Below are 26,177 nucleotides of genomic sequence, written 5' to 3' on the forward strand. Positions count from 1 at the left end.
CCCATTCTGAACCCCCCTCCCACCTCCCTCCCTATCCCATCCCTCTGGGTCGTCCCAGTGCACCAGCACGGAGCACTTGTCTCATGCATCCAACCTGGACTGGTGTGATCTGTTTCACCCTAGATAATATACATGTTTCGATGATGTTCTCTTGAAACATCCCACCCTCGCCTTCTCCCACAGAATCCAAAAGTCTGTTCTGTACATCTGTGTCTCTTTTTCTGTCTTGCATATAGGGTTATCATTACCATCTTTCTAAATTCCATATATATGTGTTAGTATACTGTATTGGTCTTTATCTCTCTGGCTTACTTCACTCTGTATAATGGGCTCCAGTTTCATCCATCTCATTAGAACTGATTCAAATGAATTCTTTTTAATGGCTGAGTAATATTCCATTGTATACATGTACCACAGCTTTCTTATCCATTCGTCTGCTGATGGGCATCTAGGTTGCTTGCATGTCCTGGCTATTATAAACAGTGCTGCGATGAACATTGGGGTGCACGTGTCTCCTTCAGATCTGGTTTCCTCGGTGTGTATGCCCAGGAGTGGGATTGCTGGGTCATATGGCAGTTCTATTTCCAGTTTTTTAAGGAATCTCCACACTGTTCTCCATAGTGGCTGTACTAGTTTGCATTCTCACCAATAGTGTAAGAGGGTTCCCTTTTCTCCACACCCTCTCCAGCATTTATTGCTTGTAGACTTTTGGATAGCAGCCATTCTGACTGGTGTGTAATGGTACCTCATAAAAGAAGAGTTATTTTTATTTTTTTAATCTTATCTTAGAAGAATGATGAAAGGAGAACAAGCATCAGCTAATTTTACAAACTAATACTCTGATCAATAACAAGAATTTTGCCTTGATCAGCACATTAGGCTGCTAAATGATTTTAGTTCCTACTTAAACTTTGTCTTCTTAACAAGATAAAACAGATAACAAATAAGAATTAAGCACTCTAGTACTAATCAAACTTAGGAGGAAAAAATGTCAGTGAGAGAGGGGTGGTTTCTGATTTGATAGTCATGAGGATTCTGGACTAATGGACAAGATTTTGTGGACTGAGAACACTATAAAAGGGATGATCAGACATGAAACCCTTCTGATGACCTCTGTCTTCCACTTTTGCACAAGAAATCATTTATATCATATTACAAGAAGACAAGGTTTCAAAATACAAAAAGGAAAAGGAACAGAAGAAAAGATTTTCATAAATTCAAATCATGTATGTTAGTACAAAATGTATCAAAAATATGCAAATAAGTGTTCAAAGGGAAAAAAATACATTTTAAAAGACATATCTAAATTAAAATTTAGATAATATTGCAAAGAACTGACTCATTTGAAAAGACCATGATGCTGAGAAAGACTGAAGGCAGGAGGAGAAGGGGATGACAGAGGATGAAATGGTTGGATGGCATTACCAACACAATGGACATGAGTTTGAATAAACTCCGGGAGTTGGTGATGGACAGGGAGGCCTGGCATGCTGTAGTCCACGGGGTCACAAAGAGTCAGACACGACTGAGCGACTGAACTGAACTAACTGAAATTAAAATTATTCCCAAAATTTTGAAATAAGAATAACAACAATAACAGAAAATACTTGTTTAGTGCTTAGTACGCTCTGAAGTGAAAGTGAAAGTAGCTCAGTCATGTCCAACTCTTTGCGACTCCATGGACTGTATAGTCCATGGAATTCTCTAGGCCAGAATACTGGAGTGGGAAGCCTTTCCCTTCTCCAGGGGATCTTCCCAACCCAGGGACTGAACCCAGGTCTCTGGCATTGCATGCAGATTCTTGACCAGCTGAGCCACAAGGAAAGTCCAAGAATACTGAAGTGGGTAGTCTATCCCTTCTCCAGCGAATCTTCCCAACCCAGGAATCGAACCCAAGTGTCCTGCATTGCAGGTGGATTCTTTAACAACTGAGCTATCAGGGAAGCCCTTAGTATGCTCTAGGCACTATCAAAGGCATTTTATATTGTTATTCATTTAAATCCTCAAAACATCCCCATTTTATAGATTACAAAACTGAGACGTAAATCAGTTAACCAACTTGCCTAAGGTTATACAGGTATTAAGCGCTACCATCATGATCAAGCCCAGCCCATATATGGTGTCTAAACATGTAAGTTTGATTAGACTGCTTCTCAGACAGGGGTGATACATTTTCTTAGCACCTGAAAGTCTATCATATTTATCTGTTGTCTTCATGTTTGGACAAAGATGTACCAGACAAATAAAGTCATGTAAGGGAAACAAAAAATATTTTAAAATTCAGGAAAAAATTATTAAATTGAATTAAAAAGAATAATTTAAAAAAGAAAAAGAAAACATTGGAGAATACCATAATATAGCCCAAGAAATGAATTAGAACTAACTAGAAATAATGAAGCATTTCGGTGACATGGCCAATTATGAGCCATATATAACATAAGGAGTTACCACTGGGAAAACATAATGGGAAATGATACTATATACCACAGCTCCCGAAACATGTAAAACATCTAGGAATAGATGAGAAATAAAGTATATGATATCTATGAAGAAATCTACAAAACTTAGTTCAGGGATATAAGAGTTGACTGGTGTCATTTACCTGGATAAGAAGACTCAATTATGGTTAACAGGTAAATGCTAACCAATTAATTTTTACATTTAAAGGAATTCCAATCAAAATCTGAAAGGATATTTTTAACTTGAGATTTTTTTTTTAGCCATTTTTTTTTAACTTTTTATTTTGTTTTGGGATATAGCCGATTAGCAACATTGTGATAGTTTCAGGTGAACCGGTGAACTCAGCCATACATATTTAAGTTGATATTTTTCAATCAAAAATTTCTCTTACATATACACAGATAATAGACAAGAAAATATTGAAAGAGAAGAATGTTAGAGAGCTTATAAAAATCGAAGTCAAAACTTGTTATACAGGCTTCCCAGGTGGCTTAGCAGTAAGGAAACCACCTTCAATACAGGAGCCAGAGGAGACAGGGGTTCAATCCCTGTGTCTGGTAGGTGCCCCAGAGGAGGCCATGGCAACCCTCTCCAGTATTCTTGTCTGGAGAATCCTATGGACTGAGGAGCCTGGCAGGCTACAGTTCAGTGTCACAAGAGTCAGACATAACTAAAGCACCTGAGCGGCAAACCTGTTATAGAGCTAAAATAATGGTAACAGATGTAGCTGAGGGGACAAGAGGCCACAGAACAGAATATGAAATCCAGAGCCATCTGGACCTGTGTGCATATGTTTATAAAATAAGTTCATATCATTGAGGGATTATTAATAAGTAGTTATAATTTAACGGTATACTTATTTGAAGGACCTACCCCAAAATAGGATACTTATGTAGTAAAATTGCAAATAATTTTTATTTTATTTTATTTCAGTTTGTTTTGTCTTTCCTTAGGCTTGTGGTATTTTCCTGATCTCCAAATGCCCAACACTGAGAAAGTTTTATTGTTATAATTAGAAAAAGCTCAAAAATGTTATTTTAATGACGTGGATTCAATTAAAGTTGTAATTAGGGAAAAAAAGATATGTCATTTCAATTCTATAAACTTGAGATTCCTTCCACAGCAAAAGGAAACAGAAAAAATTGCTTTTGTAACAAACTATAACCCAGGTAAACTATAGGGGTGAAAGAAAAAGGGGTGAAAAAATCATATTAGAGACGTGGGTTCTGCCTTGCAAGAAGAGAAGTTGGTAAAAGTATACAGTGGGGAAATCAGTCAGAAAGATGTTATTCAAAGTTACCTTTCACAGGTAGGAAAGGAAGGCATCCTAAGAGGGACAGGACTAATCAAAGAAATTCAACCTTCTCTGTTTATATAAGCCTGTTTCTAGTATGGTTTCTAGAGCAAAAATATTCAAATAAAAGTGAATAGTTTTCTAAATGACTACTAATTTAGATGATCATCTCTAGAAAAATCACTAGAGAAAATACTGTCAGTAATAGCTCCAACATCTATGATATGCAGAATTTGCAAGTACATGCATTATACATTGATAAACAGGAGCATATGTCACTTAAAAGAAGAGAGTATTAAAACTATTTAAAATAACTGTATTTAAAAGAAATTGAAAAAGGCAAAAAGTTTGTCTGAGGAAGCCTTACAAATAGCTGAGAAAAGAAGAGGTGCCAAAGGCAAAGGACAAAAAGAAAGAAGAGCAAGGAGAAATTAGAAGGCCTTCCTCAGTGATCAATACAAAGAAATAGAGGAAAACAATAGAATTGGAAAGACTAGAGATCTCTTCAAGAAAATTAGAGATACCAAGGGAACATTTCATGCAAAGATAGACACAATAAAGGACACAAATGGTATGGACCTACCTAACAGAAGCAGAAGATAAGAATAGGAGGTAAGAATACACAGAAGAACTACACGAAAAAGATCTTCATGACCCAGATAACCACAATGGTGTGATCACTCACCTAGAGCCAGACATCCTGGAGTGTGAAGTCAAGCAGGGCTTAGGAAGCATCACTACCAACAAAGCTAGTGGAGGTGATGGAATTCCAGTTGAGCTATTTAAAAATCCTATGATGGACTGGAGCCCATTATACAGAGTGAAGTAAGCCAGAAAGATAAAGACCAATACAGTATACTAACACATATATATGGAATTTAGAAAGATGGTAATGATAACCCTATATGCAAAACAGAAAAAGAGACACAGATGTACAGAACACACTTTTGGACTCTGTGGGAGAAGGCGAGGGTGGGATGTTTCGAGAGAACAGCATCGAAACATGTATATTATCTAGGGTGAAACAGATCACCAGCCCAGGTTGGATGCATGAGACAAGTCCTCAGGCCTGGTGCACTGGGAAGACCCAGAGGGATCAGGTAGAGAGGGAGGTGGGAAGGGGGATCGGGATGGGGAATACATGTAAATCCATGGCTGATTCATGTCAATGTATGACAAAAACCACTACAATATTGTAAAGTAATTAGCCTCCAACTAATAAAAATAAATGACAAAAAAAAAAAAAACAATTTCAACATGGGAAAACAAAACAAAACAAAAATCCTATGATGCTGTGAAAGTGCTACACTCAATATGCCAGCAAATTTAGAAAACTCAGCAGTGACCACAGGACTGGAAAAGGTCAGTTTTCATTCCAGTCCAAAGAAAAGCAATGCCAAAAAATGTTCAAACTACCACACAACTGCACTCATCTCACACACTAGCAAAGTGTAATGCTCAAAATTCTCCAAAGTAGGCTTCAACAGCACGTGAACCATGAACTTCCAGATGTTCAAGCTGGACTTAGAAAAGACAGAGGAACCAGAGTTCAAGTTGTCAATATCTGTTAGATCATAGAACAAGCAAGAGAATTCCAGAAAAACAGCTACTTTTGCCTCATTGACTACTCCAAAGTCTTTGACTGTATGGATCACAACAAATAGTGAATATTCTTAAAGAGAAAGGAATAAGAGACCACCTAACCTTCCTCCTGAGAGACCTATATGAAGGTCAAGAATCAACAGTTAGAACCGGACATGGAACAATGGACTGGTTCCAAATTGGGAAAGGAGTACGTCAAGGCTGTATATTATTACCATGCTCATTTAACTGATTTGCAGAGTACATCATGTGAAATGCCAGGCTGGATGAAGCATAAGCTGGAATCAAGATTGCCAGGAGAAATATCAATAACCTCAGATATGCAGATGATACCACTCTTATGGCAGAAAGTGAAGAGGAACTGAAGAGCCTCTTGATGAAAGTGAAAGAGAAGAGGGAAAAAGTTGGCTTAAAAACTCAACGTTCAGAAAACTAAGATCATGGCATCTGGTCCCATCACTTCTTGGCAAATAGATGGAGAAACAATGGAAACAGTGACAGACTTTATTTTCTTGGGCTCCAAAATCACTGCAGATGGTGACTGCAGCCATGAAATTAAAAGATGCTTGCTCCTTGGAAGAAAAGCTATGACCAACCTAGATAACATATTAAGAAGCAGAGACATTACTTTGCCAACAAAGGTCTGTATGGTCAAAGCTATGTTTTTTCCCATAGTCATGTATGGATGTGAGAATTGGACCATAAGGAAGGCTAAGCACGAAAGAATTGATGCTTTTAACTGTGGTATTGGAGAAGACTCCTGAGAGTCCCTTGGACTGCAAAGAGATGAAACCAGACAATCCTAAAGGAAATCAGTCCTGAATATTCATTGGAAGGACTGATGCTGACATTTCAGTACTTTGGCTACCTGATGCGAAGAACTGACTCATTAGAAAAAATCCCGATGCTGGGAAAGATTGAAGGCAGGAGGAGAAGGGGACAACAGAAGGGGACAATGGTTGGATGGCATCACCGACTCAATGGACATGAATTTGAGCAGGCTTCGGGAGTTAGTGATGGACATGGAAGCCTGTCATGCTGCAGTCCATGGGATTACAAATAGTACATGACTGATTGACTGAACTGAACTGTATTTAAAAGAAATTGTAATGGGAAAGCTACTTTCAAATCACAGGACTGCTCTAGAAATATTGTTTTAAAAAAGAAAGACATCATCTTTGATTTACCTCTTAAATTTTTTTTACATAATGACTACCAAAATATAACAGAAAAGTACATTTGGCGTGAATGACTTAAAAGCTTCCTGGCATGGAAATCAACAAACCATTAGTATCCTTCCAAGGAAAATAGGTAAAACAGGACTAAAGAAAAATCTGAACTCAGGGGTAGGTTAGTAAGTTAATGGCAATAGAAAACTATCCCAGTTTCACTAGGGAATCAATCAGATGGCTCTTATTTCAGAGAAAGTGCCCTCTTTCAAGGTAATACAGTCTAGTTTGGAAGAAATATAAATGAAAATGTTCTTCTAGTCTCTGTTGCCAATTCTCCTGTGCGCACTGAGAAATAAACTGGGGATGGGAGAGGAGGAGGAGTGAAAAAAAAGAGTATTCCTATTTACCTATATTCCTTTAAAAGCCTTCTGAAAGCTCAGACCTACTAAATTCTTTTGCTAAGGACTGTCAAAATTGAATGAGGAAAGATCAAAATATTGTCAATGTTTTTCATTCTTCAATACTTAGAGCCTGAGATCGATATAACTTTTTAATTCCTTTTTTTGGGCATGATCTTCTTAAGTTCTGAAGTTGTTTCTATCCTTTTATGACTTAAATTGAACCACTTTTAAAATACATATCAGAAAATAAATAATGACATTTATTTTGTTTTTTTAATTTTTGCCATGGTTTCAGGACACACAAAATTTTACACCTTCATCAACCTAAAAGACATACAATTAAAAGAACTGTTTACCTTAATTGCAGATATTACACTGACAAATAGTTTCTGACTTTTATTGTTTCCATAAAACAAAATAACTGGAATACTTTTTAAACTTTAAAAGCCACTTCATCCAGCTCTTGAAATAGCTACATTTATTATATTTTTATTCAGAGCCAAGTAAGTCAGGAAAAAATTTGACTTGAATCAACAAAGAGATGCTGACAACAAAATGTTATTTTATGACAATAAGGTAAATTGTAAGTACTTTTCTATAAGCTTTTGCATTTGAATCCTCATTTTCATTCATATTTTCTGTCTTCTTTGTTGTCATCTTTTAAAAGAAGGTTTTAAAGCTCCTTTTGTTCTTTTTTCAAAAAAACATAAGTTTTTATTTTTGTGAGGTAGACTTTATTTCAACATTTGTTTTAAACCAAGAACCTAGACTATCACTACATTTCCAAGTTTTCTGTCCATATGTATAATTTAAAGCTCAGCAAAAATAGCAAATGAAAAAGAGAGGGATCCTTTGTTTCTACTCAAGCCAAATGATCATTGTAAAAATCCAGAATTCTCTGTCATTGAATATGAATGAGTACCTAAAAATCAGTACATTTTGCTATATTATTTACTGTTTAAAAAAGTTCTCAAAAGACTAGGACATATTTTTGGCATATTTATCCCTGAGTTACATTTTTATGACCAAGTTACAATATTCTGAATAAACGATATTCGTATAAATTAACTCAGAATTGAACATACCCTAATCAGATTAGTGCTCTAGTGAACCTAAATAAACCACTTTACTTTACTAATGCCATCCCAATTAAAATTTTCTAGGAGAGCATAACAGGATTTCATAAATTATAAAAGATAGCTTCTGATTGTTAAAATGTTAATTTTATAAAATATTTTCTAGAACAAGACACATCAGTATTATAAGAGGAGACGTAAAAGTGCTCTGTAATACTTAAAACATTGCATATCCAAATCGTAATTTTAAAGCAGGAAACATATTATCTTAATGGCAATGAAAAAGGAAAACACATTACCCTCTTTATAGAAATGGAGAAACTGTAGTCCAAATTCATATAACACATCTCCTATCATCCTTATATCACTTTAAAACCAGTGTAAGACACTGAAAGTGCTGTGTGTACCTAGAGATGCGGTCACTGCATCTTCACAATTGGGACTCTCTTACTCCTTACCACCCTGACTAGGCATCACAGAAAGATGCCATAGCCTCGTCTAAACAGCCCAGGAGGAGACCCTTCTATTTCAGCTCTTCTGTTGCTGGGGATGAGGAGTAAGGGGTGCTGACCTCCCGGGGAGAACTCTAATCTCTTTGACTTCCTACACAGATTATAGGAAGGGGATGAGGTTTAGTTTGGGGTTTTAGGAGATAAAGAAGCTTAGATATTAAACTACATAGCCCAGTTCAGCATATCAGAGAGCTTTGCTATGGTGTTTTAGACTCAAGCCCAGCCAATCTATAAAGATACCAGAATTAGGAATAGGTTCCATTTAGTCCCCACACTGCTCAGGAACATTCATCTGTCAGCAGGACAGATCTGGCAGAGCATGGGATAAGCTGAAGAGCCTCTGTTTGTGCAGAAAGTATTTTTCTCCCCAAGAAGCTATATTATCAAGACACGAGCACATTAGAATCTCCTTTACATGCAAAGACAGAGCTGCAAATGCAACCAGAGGCCTCTCCCAAAGGAATGTCTTTTTCAGACCAAGGAGGACAAACAACAATAAAGGTCACTACCTAGATATCCACTCCTGTACAAGGTGCCAAGAGCCTTGCCTGGCTCCTAAAGTCAGACCAACGTGGCTTTCCCTCTTTTACTTAGAATCACAGAATAATAGTTCTGTAAATAACTTCATTGACTCTATTCTTCATTTCTTGGATGAGAAAACTCAATTCTGGTGAAGTTCAGCAACTTGACCAAGGTCATTGAGTCAGAGGTGGAGTTTCCTGGGACTGAGGCAGGGGCTCACCCGCTGCACAGAGCATGATCCTTTCTCAGTCTCAGCTCCGAAGTGACCTGGACTCATGCAGTTGGCATTGTGCATGAATGAAGCCCGTGTAGCTCCTCTCCTGATCCCTGCCTTATCTCCTTTTCATGTGTTGCTAAAACCTGAAAAAGACAACTCACAAAAGAGAAATAGGTAGCAAAACCAGTATGCATGATTTCCATCTAGATTGATTACCCTTCATCAGCCAGAAAGCTAGCCAAAAATAATCTCCAGGAGCAGATGCTGCTTCCAAAATTAATCTTTAAACAGATTAAAAGGGCATGCTCACACTGCAAACTCAACCTGTTTGCCATATAGACAAAGAAAACATGAAAACATGCTTCACGTCAAACTGCGTCAAATGAGTTCCATTCCCCTATGAAGAAACTGAGTAGAAATAACTTATGAATCATCTAAGCACATCAAAACCAGAGGCGAGAGCAAGACTCAAATAGAGATTAAACATTTTAGCCACTCTGAGCTGTGTTCAGGACATAATGATCTGCTTGGTTTGTTTACACATTGATCCTGAATTTTAGAATGGCTCCTCCATTTTTATGACTGTGTAACTTTTCCCTTTTTGCCCAACATACTAACAGTTTGAAATATAGTTAATGTTCCTTCTTTGCAAATGTTGTTACTCTGTCCCTTTAGGTTTGCAGTACCTCTGGCAAAAGCCAATGTTCTTGAAAGTGTTATCACTGTTTTTAATACAATGAGATAAATAAACTGTACCATATTCAAATACTTGGTGGATAAAACACTATCCAGTTTCATTCAGTATGACAAGTCTTGTCTTACTTATTAGTGAATGAGACTTGTGTAGCACTCTATTTATTCACAGAAGGATTTTTACGTTATTTGGCTTATTTACTTCCTTCTTTTGATGCCAGGTCAGCAGCAAATGCACTTGCATTTTTGTGTAAAACCTAATAAAATATGGAAAATAACAGTAAAAAGACAACTGTTATGTTGAACATATAGTTTACAGTCATCTACTTCCCAAAGGAAAAAAAAAGGAAAGTGGAAAAATACATGTAAGAATGAACATAGGATATGAGGAATTAGGTTACAGTTTAAAATGTAAAAAGCAAACAGATACAGAGACCAGATAATATCTCTATACATACAGTCATACCTCTAACCTCTAGGAATTGAAGTGAAATGCAAAGTGAATTTTCCAGTGAAAAGTCTTGGTGTTCCCATCTAAATCCATGGAAGGCTTCACTAAAACCAACATAAATCGGCAAGTTGGCAGTATTCAGTCTGGAGAGGATGAAGCTTAGGCTGTTTGGAGACTGAACTCCCTCTCACCCTAAGGAGGGTGGACCCCACCCAATCAGGATGAAGCAATGAAAGAAAACTTTTTAAAAGCTTAGACAACAGAGACATACCAGGGGGGAACAGGGTGGAAGGGATAAATTGGGAGATTAGGATTGACATATACACACTACTATATAAAAAATGGATAACGAATAAGAACCTAGTGTACAGCATAGGGAACTCTACTCAATATTCTGTAGTGACCTATATGGGAAAAGAATTTTAAAAACAGCAGATATATGTGTATGTATAATTGACTCACTCTGCTGTCCAGCAGAAACTAACACATCATTGTAAATCAACTCTACTTCAATCAAAATTAATAAGCAAAAAAACCAAAAAGCTTAGAAGACAGAGACAAATAGACATTTTACATCAGAACCATTTAAAGTAGCTCTTCATGAAATGTGTATATGGATTCCCAATGCAATGAATTTAGGCCAAATATAGAAAAGCTAGATACATTTGCAAAAGAGGATTTTTAGGAGAAAACATAAAGAAAGTAGATGTTAATATCTAGAAAACAAAGAAAAATTTCACTGTCTTTGTATTAGTATCTTCTCACGGGCCTTTATTTTTCTACCTTATCATCAGTTTTACTCCAAGGAAGTTTATAAAAAGAAAAAAGTAAGTCAGAAAGAGCAAAACAAATATATGTTAACTTGTATATGTGGAATCTAGAAAAACGGTACAGATGGACCTATTTTCAGGGCAGGAACAGAGATGCAGATAGAGAGAACAGATGTGTAGACACGGGTGGAGGGAGAGGGGAGTGGGATGAATTGGGATTGGGATTGACATATATACACTGCCATGTGTAAAATAGTGGAAACCTGCTGAAGATCACAGGGAGATCAGCTCAGTGCTCTGTGATGACCTAGATGGGTAGGAATGGGAGGAGGAGTCTAAGAGGGAGGGGTTATATGTATACATAAGGCTGATCCACTTCATTGTACTGCAGAGACTAACACAACACAGTAAAGCAATTATATTCCAATAAAGAAAAAAAAGAAGAAAGAAAATTCTGCTTCTCATAACAAAAGTTGCTGGTCTTAATTGAAGCAGTTGGTTTCCAGGCCATAGTGAGTCAGAAGGCACAATAAGAGCTAGCCGCTTGATTTACTAGGTCAGTCCTGAACTGAGCTCTCTCTTAACTTATCTTAAAAACAAAAAACAGATTATACCAAATCATCTCTAATGGCTCAACCAGCTCAAATGAAAGACTGAAGCAGAATCACAGAAAGCTTCATAGCACAGGCTCTAGACCCAGCCTTCCTAACCATGTGACCTTGGGTAAGACGTTAACTTCCACATGCTTCAGTTTCTTTATTTGAAGACAAAAAAGGGTGGGATAATAATATTTATTTCATACCATGAGTGTAAGGAACAAAGAGGATAATCCACATGAAACATTTAAAATAGTACCTAGCACATAGTAAATGCTCAATTAAAATTAGCTATTATTGTTATGAGTGCTTACTAAATGTATTTTTATGAAGCAATTTGGAATATTCTATTTAAAAAAAAAGCTGTTGCAGCTAAAAATGTTAAAGGGAGCAACTTGGAACATTTCTGAAGAAGCAGTAGAAAGAACAGGTTCATGGTTAAGGAGCGAGGCACCCTCACCAAATTAGAGTACTCTAACAGTTGGGGTAGGCTTGTCCCTAGGAATACTACTCTATTCAAATACTGTATATTCACCAAGCTGCTTTCTGGTCTTGATTTATAGCCCTTGTTATTTCTTGTCTTAAGTAAACTTCCCTTCTAGGAAGAAGGATTTGCTATTTTAGGATATTAAACTAGTTTCTAGCTAAAATCAGAATTGAGTCACCATCAGTCCACTTTCCCAAGGGCTTAATCACTCCTTAGATTAACTGAATGGCCAACTCCCAAACTGCAAGATTGGAGAAAAAACCCCAGAGAATAAAGAATCCTTAACCTACCTTTCCAGAACTCTCACATGTTTAATTGACCATTCATTCTTTGCTCCGGCCCTAACCATGTCCTGCTTAAGTTAACAGCTTCTCACATTCCATTACACTTCCATGTTTCCTTGTCTGGTCCTCACTGCCCACCGCTTCCTTTTACAGAGTTGTAGAGCACCCAGAAGGGAGAGCCCTCATCTAGAACATCTTATGGTCTAGCGTTCTTGCTACATAGTGCATAGCAGACTCTAAAAATGCTGAAGTAAACTAAGCAAGATACTACTGTACCCTATACTGATATACAAAGATTTCTTAGATTAAGAGCAATAAAAGTCCAAGTAGGTTTTTTGACCAGCTGGTAATGAGGAAACAAAAAAATCTCCTTTTTATGATCAGACATTGTAATTTTTAAAAAATCTTTCTAAGGATACTGGCTAGTCCAGAAGGGAAAAAAATCAGCCAGTTATCTTCTCTTAATCTCAAAATTTAAGAAAAATAATTCAAGATTCACAAGAGTAAATCATGGTTAAAGATTAACATTAAGACGAAGGATGTAGAACAAAAATACTTCAGCAACTTCAAAGGGATGAATTAGGCTGTTGTTTTCTTTTCTTTTTTTTTAACCATGCCACACAGCTTATGGGATCTAGTTCCCCAATGAGGGATTGAACCCAGGCCCTGGAGGTCAAAGTGCCAAGTCCTAACTACTGGTGTGTATGTGTGTTAGTCACCTAGTTGTGTCTGATCTTTGCGATCCCATGGATTGTAGCCTGCCAGACTCCTCTGTCCATGGAATTCTCCAGGCAAAAATAGTGGTATGGGTTGCTATTCCCTCCTCCAGGGGATCTTCCTGACCCAGGGATCGGACCCACATCTCCTGCATTGCAGGCGAATTCTTTACCTGAGTCACTAGGACTGCCAGGGAATTCCCTAGCCTGCTTTTTTGATGCGTATCTGAATTGGAGAGTTCCATTTGGCTCTGTTCAAACCCATCCAACTACCTCTTCACCCAACCACTGCCCTGGGGTACAGGTTCATACCTTTCATCTCTGGGGGTTGGGTTGATATGTGGTATGGGAGCAAAGGACACTGAAAAGTGAATTGCCACTTAGGCAAGTAGAGTAGGAAGTAAACAAAATATGGAGGCACAGAAATGTATCATATGGGGACTTCCCTGGTGGTCCATTGGTTAAGACTCTGAACTTGCAATACAAGGAGCATAGATTCCATCTCTGGTCAGAGAACTACAATCCCTCATGCCATGCAGTGTGGCCAAAAATCTATTAAAAAAACAACAATAAGAAATGCATCACATGACACCAGCTGAAAGTCAGCAAGCTGGCAGGAGGTTAAGTCCTCACCAAATGCCAATTCGAAGAGCAATTCATGCAAAGTCCTTGTCACAGCCAACATGTTAATAAATTCTGTTCAGATAGAGACTCAAATTGGCTCCCAACAGATTTCCATGAGGATGGGTGCTGGACAGCCTATAGATATAAACTCTGCTCCTGTTTTTGACCCCTCATTCAGAGCTCTATCTCCTCATTCCACCCGTCTCCATTTCTCCCACCAACTCAGGGAATCTTATCTACTCTTAGTGATGAGAAATCTGGTTCTAGCTTCCATTCTTCCAAGCTTCGTTCTTGCAGCAACAGTACCTCAATTTTTTCAGGGGAACCAATCTCCCACTGTCAATTCATGCACTTGGGTAAAAGTGATTCTATTCCTTGAGAATTAAAGCAAGATCATGAATTAAAATAAGTTCATCTCCTATACAAACTCTTTTCAAAAAAATAGAGGAAGAGGGACTATTTCCCAACTAATTTTATGAGACCAACTTTACCCTGATACCAAAACCAGATAAAGATATTACATGAAATATGGAAACAACCAATATCACTCAAGAACACGGACATCAAAATTAATCACACACATTAAATTCAGAAACTTATAAAACATATCCAATACATCATGACCTTATAGTGTTTATGCCAGGAATGAAAGTGAAGTTCACTAATATAATTCACCATACAAATAGAATAAAGAACAAAATCCACATAATATCTTCACTGATGCACAAAAACTCATTTACGAAAATTCAACACCAAATCATGATTTTTTTTAAAAATTCTCAGGAATAGAAGGGGACTTCCTCAATCTGATAGATGAAATCTATGAAAAACTTATAGCTAACACCATACTTTATGGTGAGACATTAAAGAGTTTTTCTCAGTCATCAGGAAAATGCTGGGATACCTGCTCTTACCATTTCTATTCAGCATTGTCCTAGAGGACCTTGTCAGTGCAGCAAGTCAAGAAAAAGAAACTAATCACAAACAGACTGGAAAGCAGGAAGTAAAATAAGTTAATGTGTGTACTTATGTTTGGAAATGGACATGTGACCCAAACCAGGTGAATGAGGTCCAACTGATTTTGCGTGTACCTCTCTTTATGCTGTGCTGTCTTTTACTGAGGTGAAGAGACCCTCAAACTTCTGGAGCCCATGATACAGTATAAGAATAGAACTACCCCATTAAGTGCAGGGCCTAAAAAGGATCCTAGGGATATTGAAGCCATGAATCAAGCTGATCTGAGAGCAGTTCTATCACTGGGCTATTCTGTTATGTGAAATAATAAATTCTCTTTTTGGCTTAAGCCAATGTGAGTTATCACCTAAGAGCCCTAATTTTTCTCGTATCTTCTTTCATACCTTAAATCCCTTTAGGGGGTGGACTTTTGAATTCTCTTGCTGCTATTTTTTTTTTCTTTCCTGAAAGTTGACTGTAAGTCTAAGAAAATAGTATATATAAATATTATTCTGACACTTGTGTGATAAATAAATGTAATTGGTAAAAAAAAATTTAAATCAAAATCGTCCTCTGTAAAATTCTTCACCAATGTAAAAGAGTGACAATGTAGATTCATCAGTTATACTGCTTCTAGATTCACTTTCCATATTGCAATAGAAGCAGAATGACAATTGGACATGGCAACTTATGCAATGTAGATATATAAGACATATGTTTTATTTATACTGATTATGGCCAAATTCATCAAGAAATATGAGAAGCATGCAGAACGGTACATATTACATTTCAAGCATGCAAGCTCAAGATAATTATTTTTATCTACAACTCAAGATTATCTCTTTATAAGTCCATTCCTTGTTCATCACACAAATTCTTCCTGGACCCCTCCAAAAATCCTCCTCCAAAATGATACTAACTAAACTACATTTTTCCCACTGTGATTACACCATGCTTGTTTTATCTATGATTGAAGGCAAAAAGAGAAGCAGCAGAGGATGAGGCGGTTAGATAACATCACCAACTCAATGGACATGAATTTGAGCAAACTCCAAGGGATAGGGAAGGACAGAGGAGTGTGCCATAGCCTATGGGGTTGCAAAGAGTCAGACAAGACTTAGCGACTGAACAATGACTCTTATTATAAAACTACAAATGTGAAGACTGAACTTCATAATTGAGGTAATTTATTCTTTGCTAAGACCTTAACTCTACTCGATCAGACTGTCTTAGGATGGACTAGCCCAAAGGAAGACCCTATTTGATACATGACCCGAGAAAGCACAAATTAGGGAGAAATAAAAGTAAGATTGGGGAGGGAGAAAAGCAAATAAATAATGTGTCACTGAACAGGTTACTACTGTGGCCAACTGAGACTCAATCCCACCAGGGACTTTCTGACAAATCACGTACAGTATACCTCAGAATTACCTTAATGAGGAACCAAGAAGGCGGAATATTTAACCACTGACTGTCATCCCTCACTGTTGAGGGCTGCCCACAGGCTCCTGAACTCCCTGCTATTTCTTGTAAGTTAAGCAAACATCTTAAGTTGCATTGTGTAAGTTGACCAAACATCTATGTCATGGAAGTAATGCCTGAGGCAAAAATTCACACACACAGATGTTTGATGTGGGAAGCTGTCAGTGATGACACAGAACTCAGGAGTAGATGGAAGAATGGGATATCAACAGCATCAGTTAACAGTCCAAGCGGGCTTTCAAGAGACTTCATCCTTGTGACCACAAAAATCCAACATTCTTCTGTCTCCTCCTCCTTTTATCTTGTCGACTTCTCTATAATCTCTACACACCTCTTCATTCACCTACTTAACATATTATATTTCTACTGTTAACTCACAAACAATTTCCTTATTAAATAGGATATATTCCCCTTTGATCAATATTCTGCAAAAATAAAAGAAACTACTTGGTCTAAGCTGTCCCTTTTTTAACCTACCTTTAGTCTTTGCAAGAAATCTTGAGGAAATAGGAGCTTTAACTTTCAAGAGTTTCAAGAATAAAGAAGACATAGTCCCTGCTCTCCAGCTGCCTTGCAAAGGAAAGAAGTCAAGGTCACAAATAACTAAAACATAAGGCAGAATGAGCTAAGTGCCATAAGAGAGGTACATACAAAGTGCTTTGAGGGCTCAACGGAGATAAATATCATATTCAGTTGGCAGGATCAGGAAGGATATGTGAATGAGAGGGCTTGTGAGCTGAGCTCTGAAGGATGGATGGGATTTTGTCAGCAAAAGGTGGCTATGGGGCTTTCTAAATATAGAGAACATTATAAGCAGAGTTCCAACCACAGAAAAATGCATGCTCCTTTGAGAAACAGTCTGGTTTTGGCTGAAACATAATGTATACATCACAGAAGTGTACCGAGAGATATGGCTGGAAAAGTCTACTCTGCATGTATTTTTAACCCTTTCAGGAATCTATCATCAGAGCTTTCAACTCCTAAAAGTGGCATGATATTAATACCTCTGGTGGTAAGGTCTATCAGCTGCATAGTATCTTTTAATACCAGGTTACAGTTCATATTTTAAAATTTCTGCAAGGTCAAACTTGTTGAAAGGGAATGTAGGAAGTCAGAAGGGGATCATTCCCTTATGGTCATATAAGGATAGCATTAAAGTTTAAGAGACTATGATCTTTTTTGTCTTTGTCCAAACACTGTTTAAAGGACAAAGTGATATAGCTTATATTTTACAAAAGCGGTGAAATGAGGTAATAAAAAAAAAGATGAATAAAATAAGTCAGTGTTTAATGTTCTCCTCAACAGGTGCCTAAATCTACACATATACGTGAGTTTAAAAGGAAATTAGCCAAAGTAAATAACATGGGAAATCAATGTTAAACACATTTATATGCATGTGGTTTTTCTCCACATCCTGAGGGAATTAATGTTTCAGAGTTGCTACAGTTCCATTATTAATCTTATTCTTACCAGAGTCAAATGGGAAGTAAATCTGTTTAAGTGTAGTAACTGAAGCTAAAGGGAAGTTCTTTCTTTCTTACAGAATAAATACTTTGGTTCAGCTTGAAAATTCTTGTAAACAGTCCTAAGAGTTGTTTTGTCAACCCATAAACACACGTCTAAGTCTAGCTCTTTATGAACACACAATAGCCTGGGTTAATGTACATCACAATAACAATTAGTACTTCTCAGAGCACACTACAATATATTTAATCTTTAGAATAATTCTGGGAAGAAAATTGGTCTAAAAAACGTGATCCTCATTTTGATTAAAAAAGCAAGGTTTAAAAAAAGTTAATTGGCTTCCTCACATCCAAGTTGTAATATGGTGCGTTGAGTCCCACTTTAATATTCTTTCCAACTTACCTGAGTTTTAGAAGTAAGTATTTGCTAAGTAATTCACTTTTCTAATCTGTGCAATGCAAAAATGGTAGGGGTCACTTCTTTTAGTAATGCGCTCATTGTGACTGTATGAGCTAGTTTTTAGATGTTTAATATTCTTTCACAGTTTCCATGACTTTTCTCCCACAAAGCTAAGTTAAGGTGACCTCTTACACAGTCTTGGTTGTAATTCTCTAATGTCTCAAAAAAGTCCTCATTAGAGGCTGTTGAATAAATTCAAGATGTTTCTTAGAAAAGTTTGGTCCTGCCTCTAAGAACCACAATTTTGCTGTTCTGTATGAAGACAGATTCTCTGTATATGCACTAGAACATAAATTAAACCCTTCCTTTTAATAACAGAATGTCAACTTTCCACTTGTGTCTATAAGACCTAAAACCATTCTATCTGAATTGTTAAACAATTCAGAACACCTGGATGACAGCTTCTTACCACAGAGTTCTCCTTAAATGCTTTCTAACCTCCATTAAAAGGTCACTGAAACAACTAAAGGGATGAAGAGGCTGCCCTGTTTCCTGAACTGAATGGGAATGAGACAGTACAGGCTAGAGCAGATTAATGATTCTCAAACTTGAAGCTGCAAATCATTTACTTTAGAATCTTATTAAAATGCAGATTCTGCCTCAGCAGAACTCACTCAAGGCTCAGAATTCTGCATTTCTAACTCCCTTTGAGGAATTGGTTGGTTCAGGATCTACACTCTGAGCAGCAAATGTCTATCATGGGCATCTGCAAACTGCAACCTACACCTATATGACCCAAGAGCTAATGGTCTTCACACTTTTTTAATAGTTAGGGAAAAAAGAAAAAGAAAAATAATCTTCCATGACATGTGAAAAAGATGTGGAATTCACATTTCAGTGTCCACAAATAAAGTTTTATTGGTATGTATCCATGCTCTAATTATGTATTATCTAGGCTCCTGCTTTTGACTTTTGGCAGAGATGAGTCATTCTAATAGAGACAAGATAGCCCAGAAAGCCTAAAATATTTCCTATGTCATCCTTTATGAAAACATTTTCTGGCCATTGATCTAGAGCAGTGGTTCTTAACTCTGGCTGATCAGTCTAACCACCCAAGAGCTTTAAAAAATATTTATGACCTTCTACCACATGAAATCAGCAATTTAAAAGCTCAAAGGGTGACCTTGGCATCATTTTTCGAAAGCTCTCCAAGTGTCTCCTATAAGCAGTCATGTTTGAAAACCACCAGTCTAAAGGAAATATCCACTGTCTACCTGCCTACCTCTCAGCACCTATAGACAAAGTCACCAAAGTCAAAATTTAAAGTCCAAATCCTCAACTAGTCCCAGCTTCTTCCTGCCCAATTCCTATGAACTAAGATCCAATCCCTAGCACAAATTCTTTGGGGATTTTTTAAATTAATTTTTATTCAAGCATAGTTGCCTTACGATGTTGTTAGTTCCTACTGTACAGCAAAGTGAGTCACCTTTACAGACACATATCCCCTTTTCTGGATTTCCTTCCCATTTAGGTCACCATAGTGCATTGAGTAGAGTTCCCTGAATTATACAGTAGGTTCTCATTAGTTATCTATTTTATACATAGTGTCAATAGTGTATATGTCAATCCCAACCTACCAATTCATCCCACCCATCCCCAAGACCCCCTGCCCCCGGCAGTCCATTGATTTCTTGTCTACGTCTGTGTCCCTATTTCTGTTTTGCAAATAAGATCATCTATATCGTATTTTTAGATTCCACATGTATGCAATAATATATGATATTTGTTATTCTTTTTCTGACTGGCTGTACTCTGTATGACCATCCATCCACATCTCTGCAAATGACACAATTTCTCCTTTTTATGGCTGAGTAATTTCCACTGTGTATATGGACCACATCTTCTTTATCCATTCCTCTGTTGATGGACTCTTCAGGGATTTTTAATTACTCTTAACTTCAGCACTTCAAAGCTAGTAAGAACCTTGACTACTCTCTTCATCGCTCATCACATTTATTTGCCTCCTTCCTCCTCTGCATGGCTGATACCAGCAGCGTTATCACTGGACTGTTTAATACATGTGACCTACACTGTCTAATACAAGTGATCTCTTACAAGTATACTCATCATGATTCCTTTCTTTCTGTAAAGGAATGACTCTGTAAATTCATGTGCGTCCATGTCTCTTTAGGGCCTAAGGCCTCTCCGGGACCTGCACAGTGGCCATAACGTCTCCTGTATCTTCAACCTCCCCTCTCAGTGACCTCTTTTCCCACATCCTAGAAGCCTGATAATTCTATTGCCACCCCCTCAGTTCAGTCAGTTCAGTCACTCAGTCATGTCTGACTCTTTGTGACCCCATGAACCACGGACAGGCACACCAGGCCTCCCTGTCCATCACCAACTGCCAGAGTCTACCCAAACCCATGTCCATTGACAGGCCACCCCCTCAACACACACACACACACACACACACACACAAATACTCACCTTTAACTACTACTCAATCTTTTCCCTTTATCAACCAAAATACTTGACAGAGAATTCCTTACCTGCCATCTCAATTCCCAGCCTAACATTTACTTTCAAACCCAATGGATCATGGTTTCTGTCAACAGCATTCTACTAGATCTCTTCTTGCAAAAATCAAGTTATCCATGTGGCTTAATTTAGTGGACATTTTTTGACCCATATCTCATGGGGTCACAAAAAGTTGGACACATCTGAGCGAATGAACAACAACAGCACAACTCGGTTATCATTTTCCCGAAATGCTCTGTGTCTCTGATACTACATACTGTTGGTTCACCCTATCTCTGATCACTTTTGTTCTATCTCCTTGGTAGGCTCCCCTTTCTTCACCCAACCCAGCGACCCCAGTGGCCCATACATAGCCCACTATGCTCACTTGCACCATGATTTCAGTCACTCTAAAAGTTGCACCTGCCAAAAAAGGCTTATAATTCCTAAGCCTGACTCCACCTCAATTCCCTGCAGAAAGAATGTCAGATTCATATCATCAGTTTCTACTGACAATCACCACTTGGGGCTTCCCTGGTAGCTCAGCTGGTAAACAATTCACCTGCAATGCAGAAGACTCCAGTTCAATTCCTGGGTCAGGATGATCCCCTGGAGAAAGGATATAGTACCCACTCCAGCATTCTTGGACTTCCCTTGTGACTCAACTGGTAAAGAATCCACCTGCAATGCGAGAGACCTGGGATCAAACCCTAGGTTGGGAAGATCCCCTGGAGGAGGGCATGGCAACCCACTCCAGTATTCTTGCTGGAGAATCCCCATGGACAGAGGAGCCTGGCAGGCTACAGTCCATGGGGTCACAAAGAGTTGGATATAACTGAGTGACTAAGCACAGCACAGCACACCATCACCACTGACTGTACCAAACCCAACGTGCCCTCAGACTAAACTTATTTTATTCTCTGCCTGCTCCATGTTCTATATCTCTTAGTTGCTGAATCTACAATCTACCCAGTTATACCGGCTGAAAATCTGATACTTACTGCTTACCCTTCCATCTCCTCATCACCCAGAGCTAAGCATCATTAGATCCTGCAAATTTATTTCTTAACTACACTTAGATGGGTCCCCTACTATCATGGACCTAATCTAAAGTCTTCATCTTCCACATGGAAGACTAAAACTGGCCCCCCTATCACCAGTCTTGTCTCCAAAAACCATCTCCTTACTCATTCAAAAGGGATTTATATTCAGCACAAATAGAACTATGTCAGTTATATGGCTGAGACCTGTAGTGTCTCTACCACATAAAACCATGCTTAAGCTCTTCAACATAGATTCTCCAAGATTTGGACCTTACCACGATGGCATCATGTGCATCACACTTAGTACTCTCAGTACACTGCAAGTAGCAGCAATAGAATCCCCTATTTGCAGAACCCTCTATGCCATGAAGGAGCAGCAGCTGCACAGTGCAAGAGCAGCCTAGAGGAGCTACCCCATGTCCAAGGTCAGGGGCAGCGGCCGAGAGGAGTTACCTCACATCCAAGGTCAGGAGCAGCGGCTATGAGGAGATATCCCACGTCCAAGGTAAGGAGCATCGGTTGAGCTTTGCTAGAGCAGCCGTGAAGAGATACCCCACGTTCAAGGTAAGAGAAACCCAAGTAAGATGGTAGGCACTTAGAGAAAGCATCAGCAGGCAGACAGACTGAAATCACAATCACAGACAACTAGCCAGTCTGACCACATGGACCACAGCCTTATCAAACTCAATGAAACTAAGCCATGCCCTGTGGGGCCACCCAAAATGGACAGGTTATGGTGGAGAAGTCTGACAGAATGTGGTCCACAGGAGAAGGGAATAGTAAGCCACTTCAGTATTCTTGCCTTGAGAACCCAATATTGCTGCTGTTGCTGCTGCTGCTAAGTCGCGTCAGTCGTGTCCGACTCTGTGCGACCCCATACATGGCAGCCCACCAGGCTCCTCTGTCCCTGGGATTCTCCAGGCAAGAGTACTGGAGTGGGTTGCCATTGCCTTCTCCAAGAACCCTATGAACAATATGAAAAGGCAAAAGGATAGGACACTGAAAGATGAACTCGCCAGGTCAGTAGGTGCCCAATATGCTACTGGAGATCAGTGGAGAAATAACTCCAGAAAGAATGAAGGGGTGGAGCCAAAGCAAAAACAACACCCAGTTGTGGATGTGACTGGTTATAGAAGTAAGGTCCAATGCTGTAAAGAACAATATTGCATAGGAACCTGGAATGTAGGTCCATGAATAAAGGCAAATTGGAAGTGGTCAAACAGGAGATGGCAAGAGGGAATATCAACATTCTAGGAATCAGCAAACTAAAATGGACTGGAATGGGTGAATTTAACTCAGATGACCATTATATCTACTACTGTGGGCAGGAATCCCTTAGAAGAAATGGAGTAGCCATTACAGTCAACAAAAGAGTCCAAAATGCAGTACTTGGATGAAATCTCAAAAATGACAAAATGATCTCTGTTCATTTCCAAGGCAAACCATTCAATATCATGGTAATTCAAGTCTATGCCCCAACCAGTAAACCTGAAGAAGCTGAAGTTGAACAGTTCTGTGAAGACCTACAAGACCTTTTAGAACTAACACCCAAAAAAGATGTCTTTTTCATTATAGGGGACTGGAATGCAAAAGTAGGAAGTCAAGAAACACCTGGAGTAACAGGCAAATTTGGTCTTGGAGTATGGAATGAAGCAGGGCAAAGGCTAACAGAGTTTTGCCAAGAGAACACACTGGTCATAGCAAACACCCTCTTCCAACAACACAAGAGAAGACTCTACACATGGACATCACCAGATGGTCAATACCAAAACCAGATTAATTGTATTCTTTGCAGCCAAAGACGGAGAAGCTCTATACAGTCAGCAAAAACAAGACCAGGAGCTGACTGTGGCTCAGATCATGAACTCCTTATTGCCAAACTCAGACTTAAATTGAAGAAAGTAGGGAAAACCACTAGACCATTCAGGTATGGCCTAAATCAAACCCCTTATGAAAACACAGTGGAAGTGAGAAATAAATTTAAGGGACTAGATCTGATAGACAGAGTGCCTGATGAACTATGGACAGAGGTTCGTGACATTGTACAGGAGATGGATCAAGACCATCCCCAAGAAAAAGAAATGCAAAAAGGCAAAATGGCTGTCTGAGGAGGCCTTACAAATATCTGTGAAAAGAAGAGAAGTGAAAGCAAAGGAGAAACAGATATAAACATCTGAATGCAGAGTTCCAAAGAATAGCAAGGAGAGATAGAAAGCTTTCCTCAGTGATGAAGGCAAAGAAATAGAGGAAAACAAGACCAGAGATCTCTTCAAGAAAATTAGAGATACCAAGGGAACATTTCATGCAAAGATGGGCTCAATAAAGGACAGAAATGGTATGGACCTAACAGGAGCAGAAGATATTAAAAAGAGGTGGCAAGAATACACAGAAGAACTATACAAAAAAATCTTCACACCCAGAAAATCACGGTGGCTCTCACCTAGAGCCACACATCCTGAAATGTGAAGTCAAGTGGGCCTTAGGAAGCATCACTATGAACAAAGCTAGTGGAGGTGATGGAATTCCAGTTGAGCTACTACAAATCCTAAAAGATGATGCCATGAAAGTGCTGCACTCAATATGTCAGCAAATTTGGAAAGCTCAGCAGTGGCCACAGGACTGGAAAAGGTCAGTTTTCATTTCAATCTCAAAGAATGCTCGAACTACCGCACAATTGCACTCATCTCACACGCTAGTAAAGTAATGCTCAGAATTCTCCAAGCCAGGCTTCAGCAATACATGAACCGTAAAGTTCTAGATGTTCAAGCTGGTTTTAGAAAAGACAGAGGAACCAGAGATCAAATTGCCAGGATCCACTGGATCATCAAAAAAGCAAAAGAGTTCCAGAAAAACATCTACTTCTGCTTTATTGACTATGCCAAAGCCTTTGACTGTGTGGATCACAACAAACCGTGGAAAATTCTGAAAGAGATGGGAATACCAGACCACCTGATCTGCCTCTTGAGAAACCTGTATGCAGGTCAAGAAGCAACAGTTAGAACTGGACATGGAACAACAGACTGGTTTCAAATAGGAAAAGGAGTACGTCAAGACTGTATATTGTCACCCTGTTATTTAACTTATATGCAGAGTACATCATGAGAAACACTGGGCTGCAAGAAGCACAAGCTGGAATCAACATTTCCAGGAGAAATATCAATAACCTCAGATATGCAGATGACACCACCCTTATGGCAGAAAGTGAAGAAGAACTAAAGAGCCTCTTGATGAAAGTGAAAGAGGAGGGGAAAAAAGTTGGCTTAAAGCTCAACATTCAGAAAACTAACATCATGCATCCAGTCCCATCACTTCATTGCAAATAGTTGGGGAAACAGTGGAAACAGTGGCAGACTTTATTTTCTTGGGCTCCAAAATCACTGCAGATGGGGACTGCAGCCATTAAATTAAAAGACGCTTACTCCTTGGAAGGAAAGTTATGACCAACCTAGACAGCATATTAAAAAGCAGAGACATTACTTTGTCAACAAAGGTCCATCTAGTCAAGGCTATGGTTTTTCCAGTTGTCATGTATGGATGTGAGAGTTGGATTATAAAGAAAGCTGAGTGCTGAAGAATTGATGCTTTTGAACTGTGGTGTTGGAGAAGACTCTTGAGAGTCCCTTGGACTGCAAGGAAATCCAACCAGTCCATCCTAAAGGAGATCAGTCCTGGGTGTTCATTGGAAGGACTGATGTTGAAGCTGAAACTCCAATACTTAGGCCACCTTATGCAAAGAGCTGACTCATTTGAAAAGACCCTGATCCTGGGAAAGACTGAGGGCAGGAGGAGAAGGGGACGACAGAGCATGAGGTGGTTGGATGACATCACCGACTCAATGGACATGAGTTTGGGTGAATTCTGGGAGTTGGTGATGGACAGACAGGCCTGGCGTGCTGCAGTTCATGGGGTCACGAAGAGTCAGACATGACTGAGCCACTGAACTGAAATGAACTATCTGAATTCATTTCTTCTCCTCTCCTACACTCCTTACCCCCTTCACAAACACTTTTAGCTGATTTATACACTTAAACACTCAAGTATTCCAGGTTTGACTAAGTGGCCACAATAGCCTATGCATTTCTATATTATTCACATCATAATGCAGCAGCTACAAGAACGGGGTAGTGACAGTGATCTGGATTCAAACCACTGCTCCACCATTTGCCAACATTTGTACCTGAGAAAATCATATAACTTCTTTAATACCTCATTTCCTTCATGTGTAAAATATTCACCTTACTGCTTTGTCATTAAGAATTAGTGAGATAAAATGCTTAGGATATAAACTGGCACAAAGGAAGAACCCAATAAATTAGAATTTTAGTTGTTATTATCAATGTTCTTTGTTGATTTTAAAGTCAGAATATGAAACTATGATGTACGTATTCATCTACCAAAGTCTTACTTTTGCAAAAGAATCTTTGCAAAATATTTTGAT

General features: G+C 38.6%; 1 protein-coding gene across 4 annotated transcripts in view; it reads right to left on the reverse strand.

The window, feature by feature from the left end:
* Positions 1 to 26,177, reverse strand: part of SUGCT (succinyl-CoA:glutarate-CoA transferase) — a 734,496-nt gene that overhangs the window by 503,230 nt on the left and 205,089 nt on the right. The gene's annotated exons all lie outside the window — the stretch shown is intronic.

The sequence above is a fragment of the Cervus elaphus genome, chromosome 18 (assembly GCF_910594005.1).
Source record: "Cervus elaphus chromosome 18, mCerEla1.1, whole genome shotgun sequence".
Classification (NCBI taxonomy): Eukaryota; Metazoa; Chordata; class Mammalia; order Artiodactyla; family Cervidae; genus Cervus; species Cervus elaphus.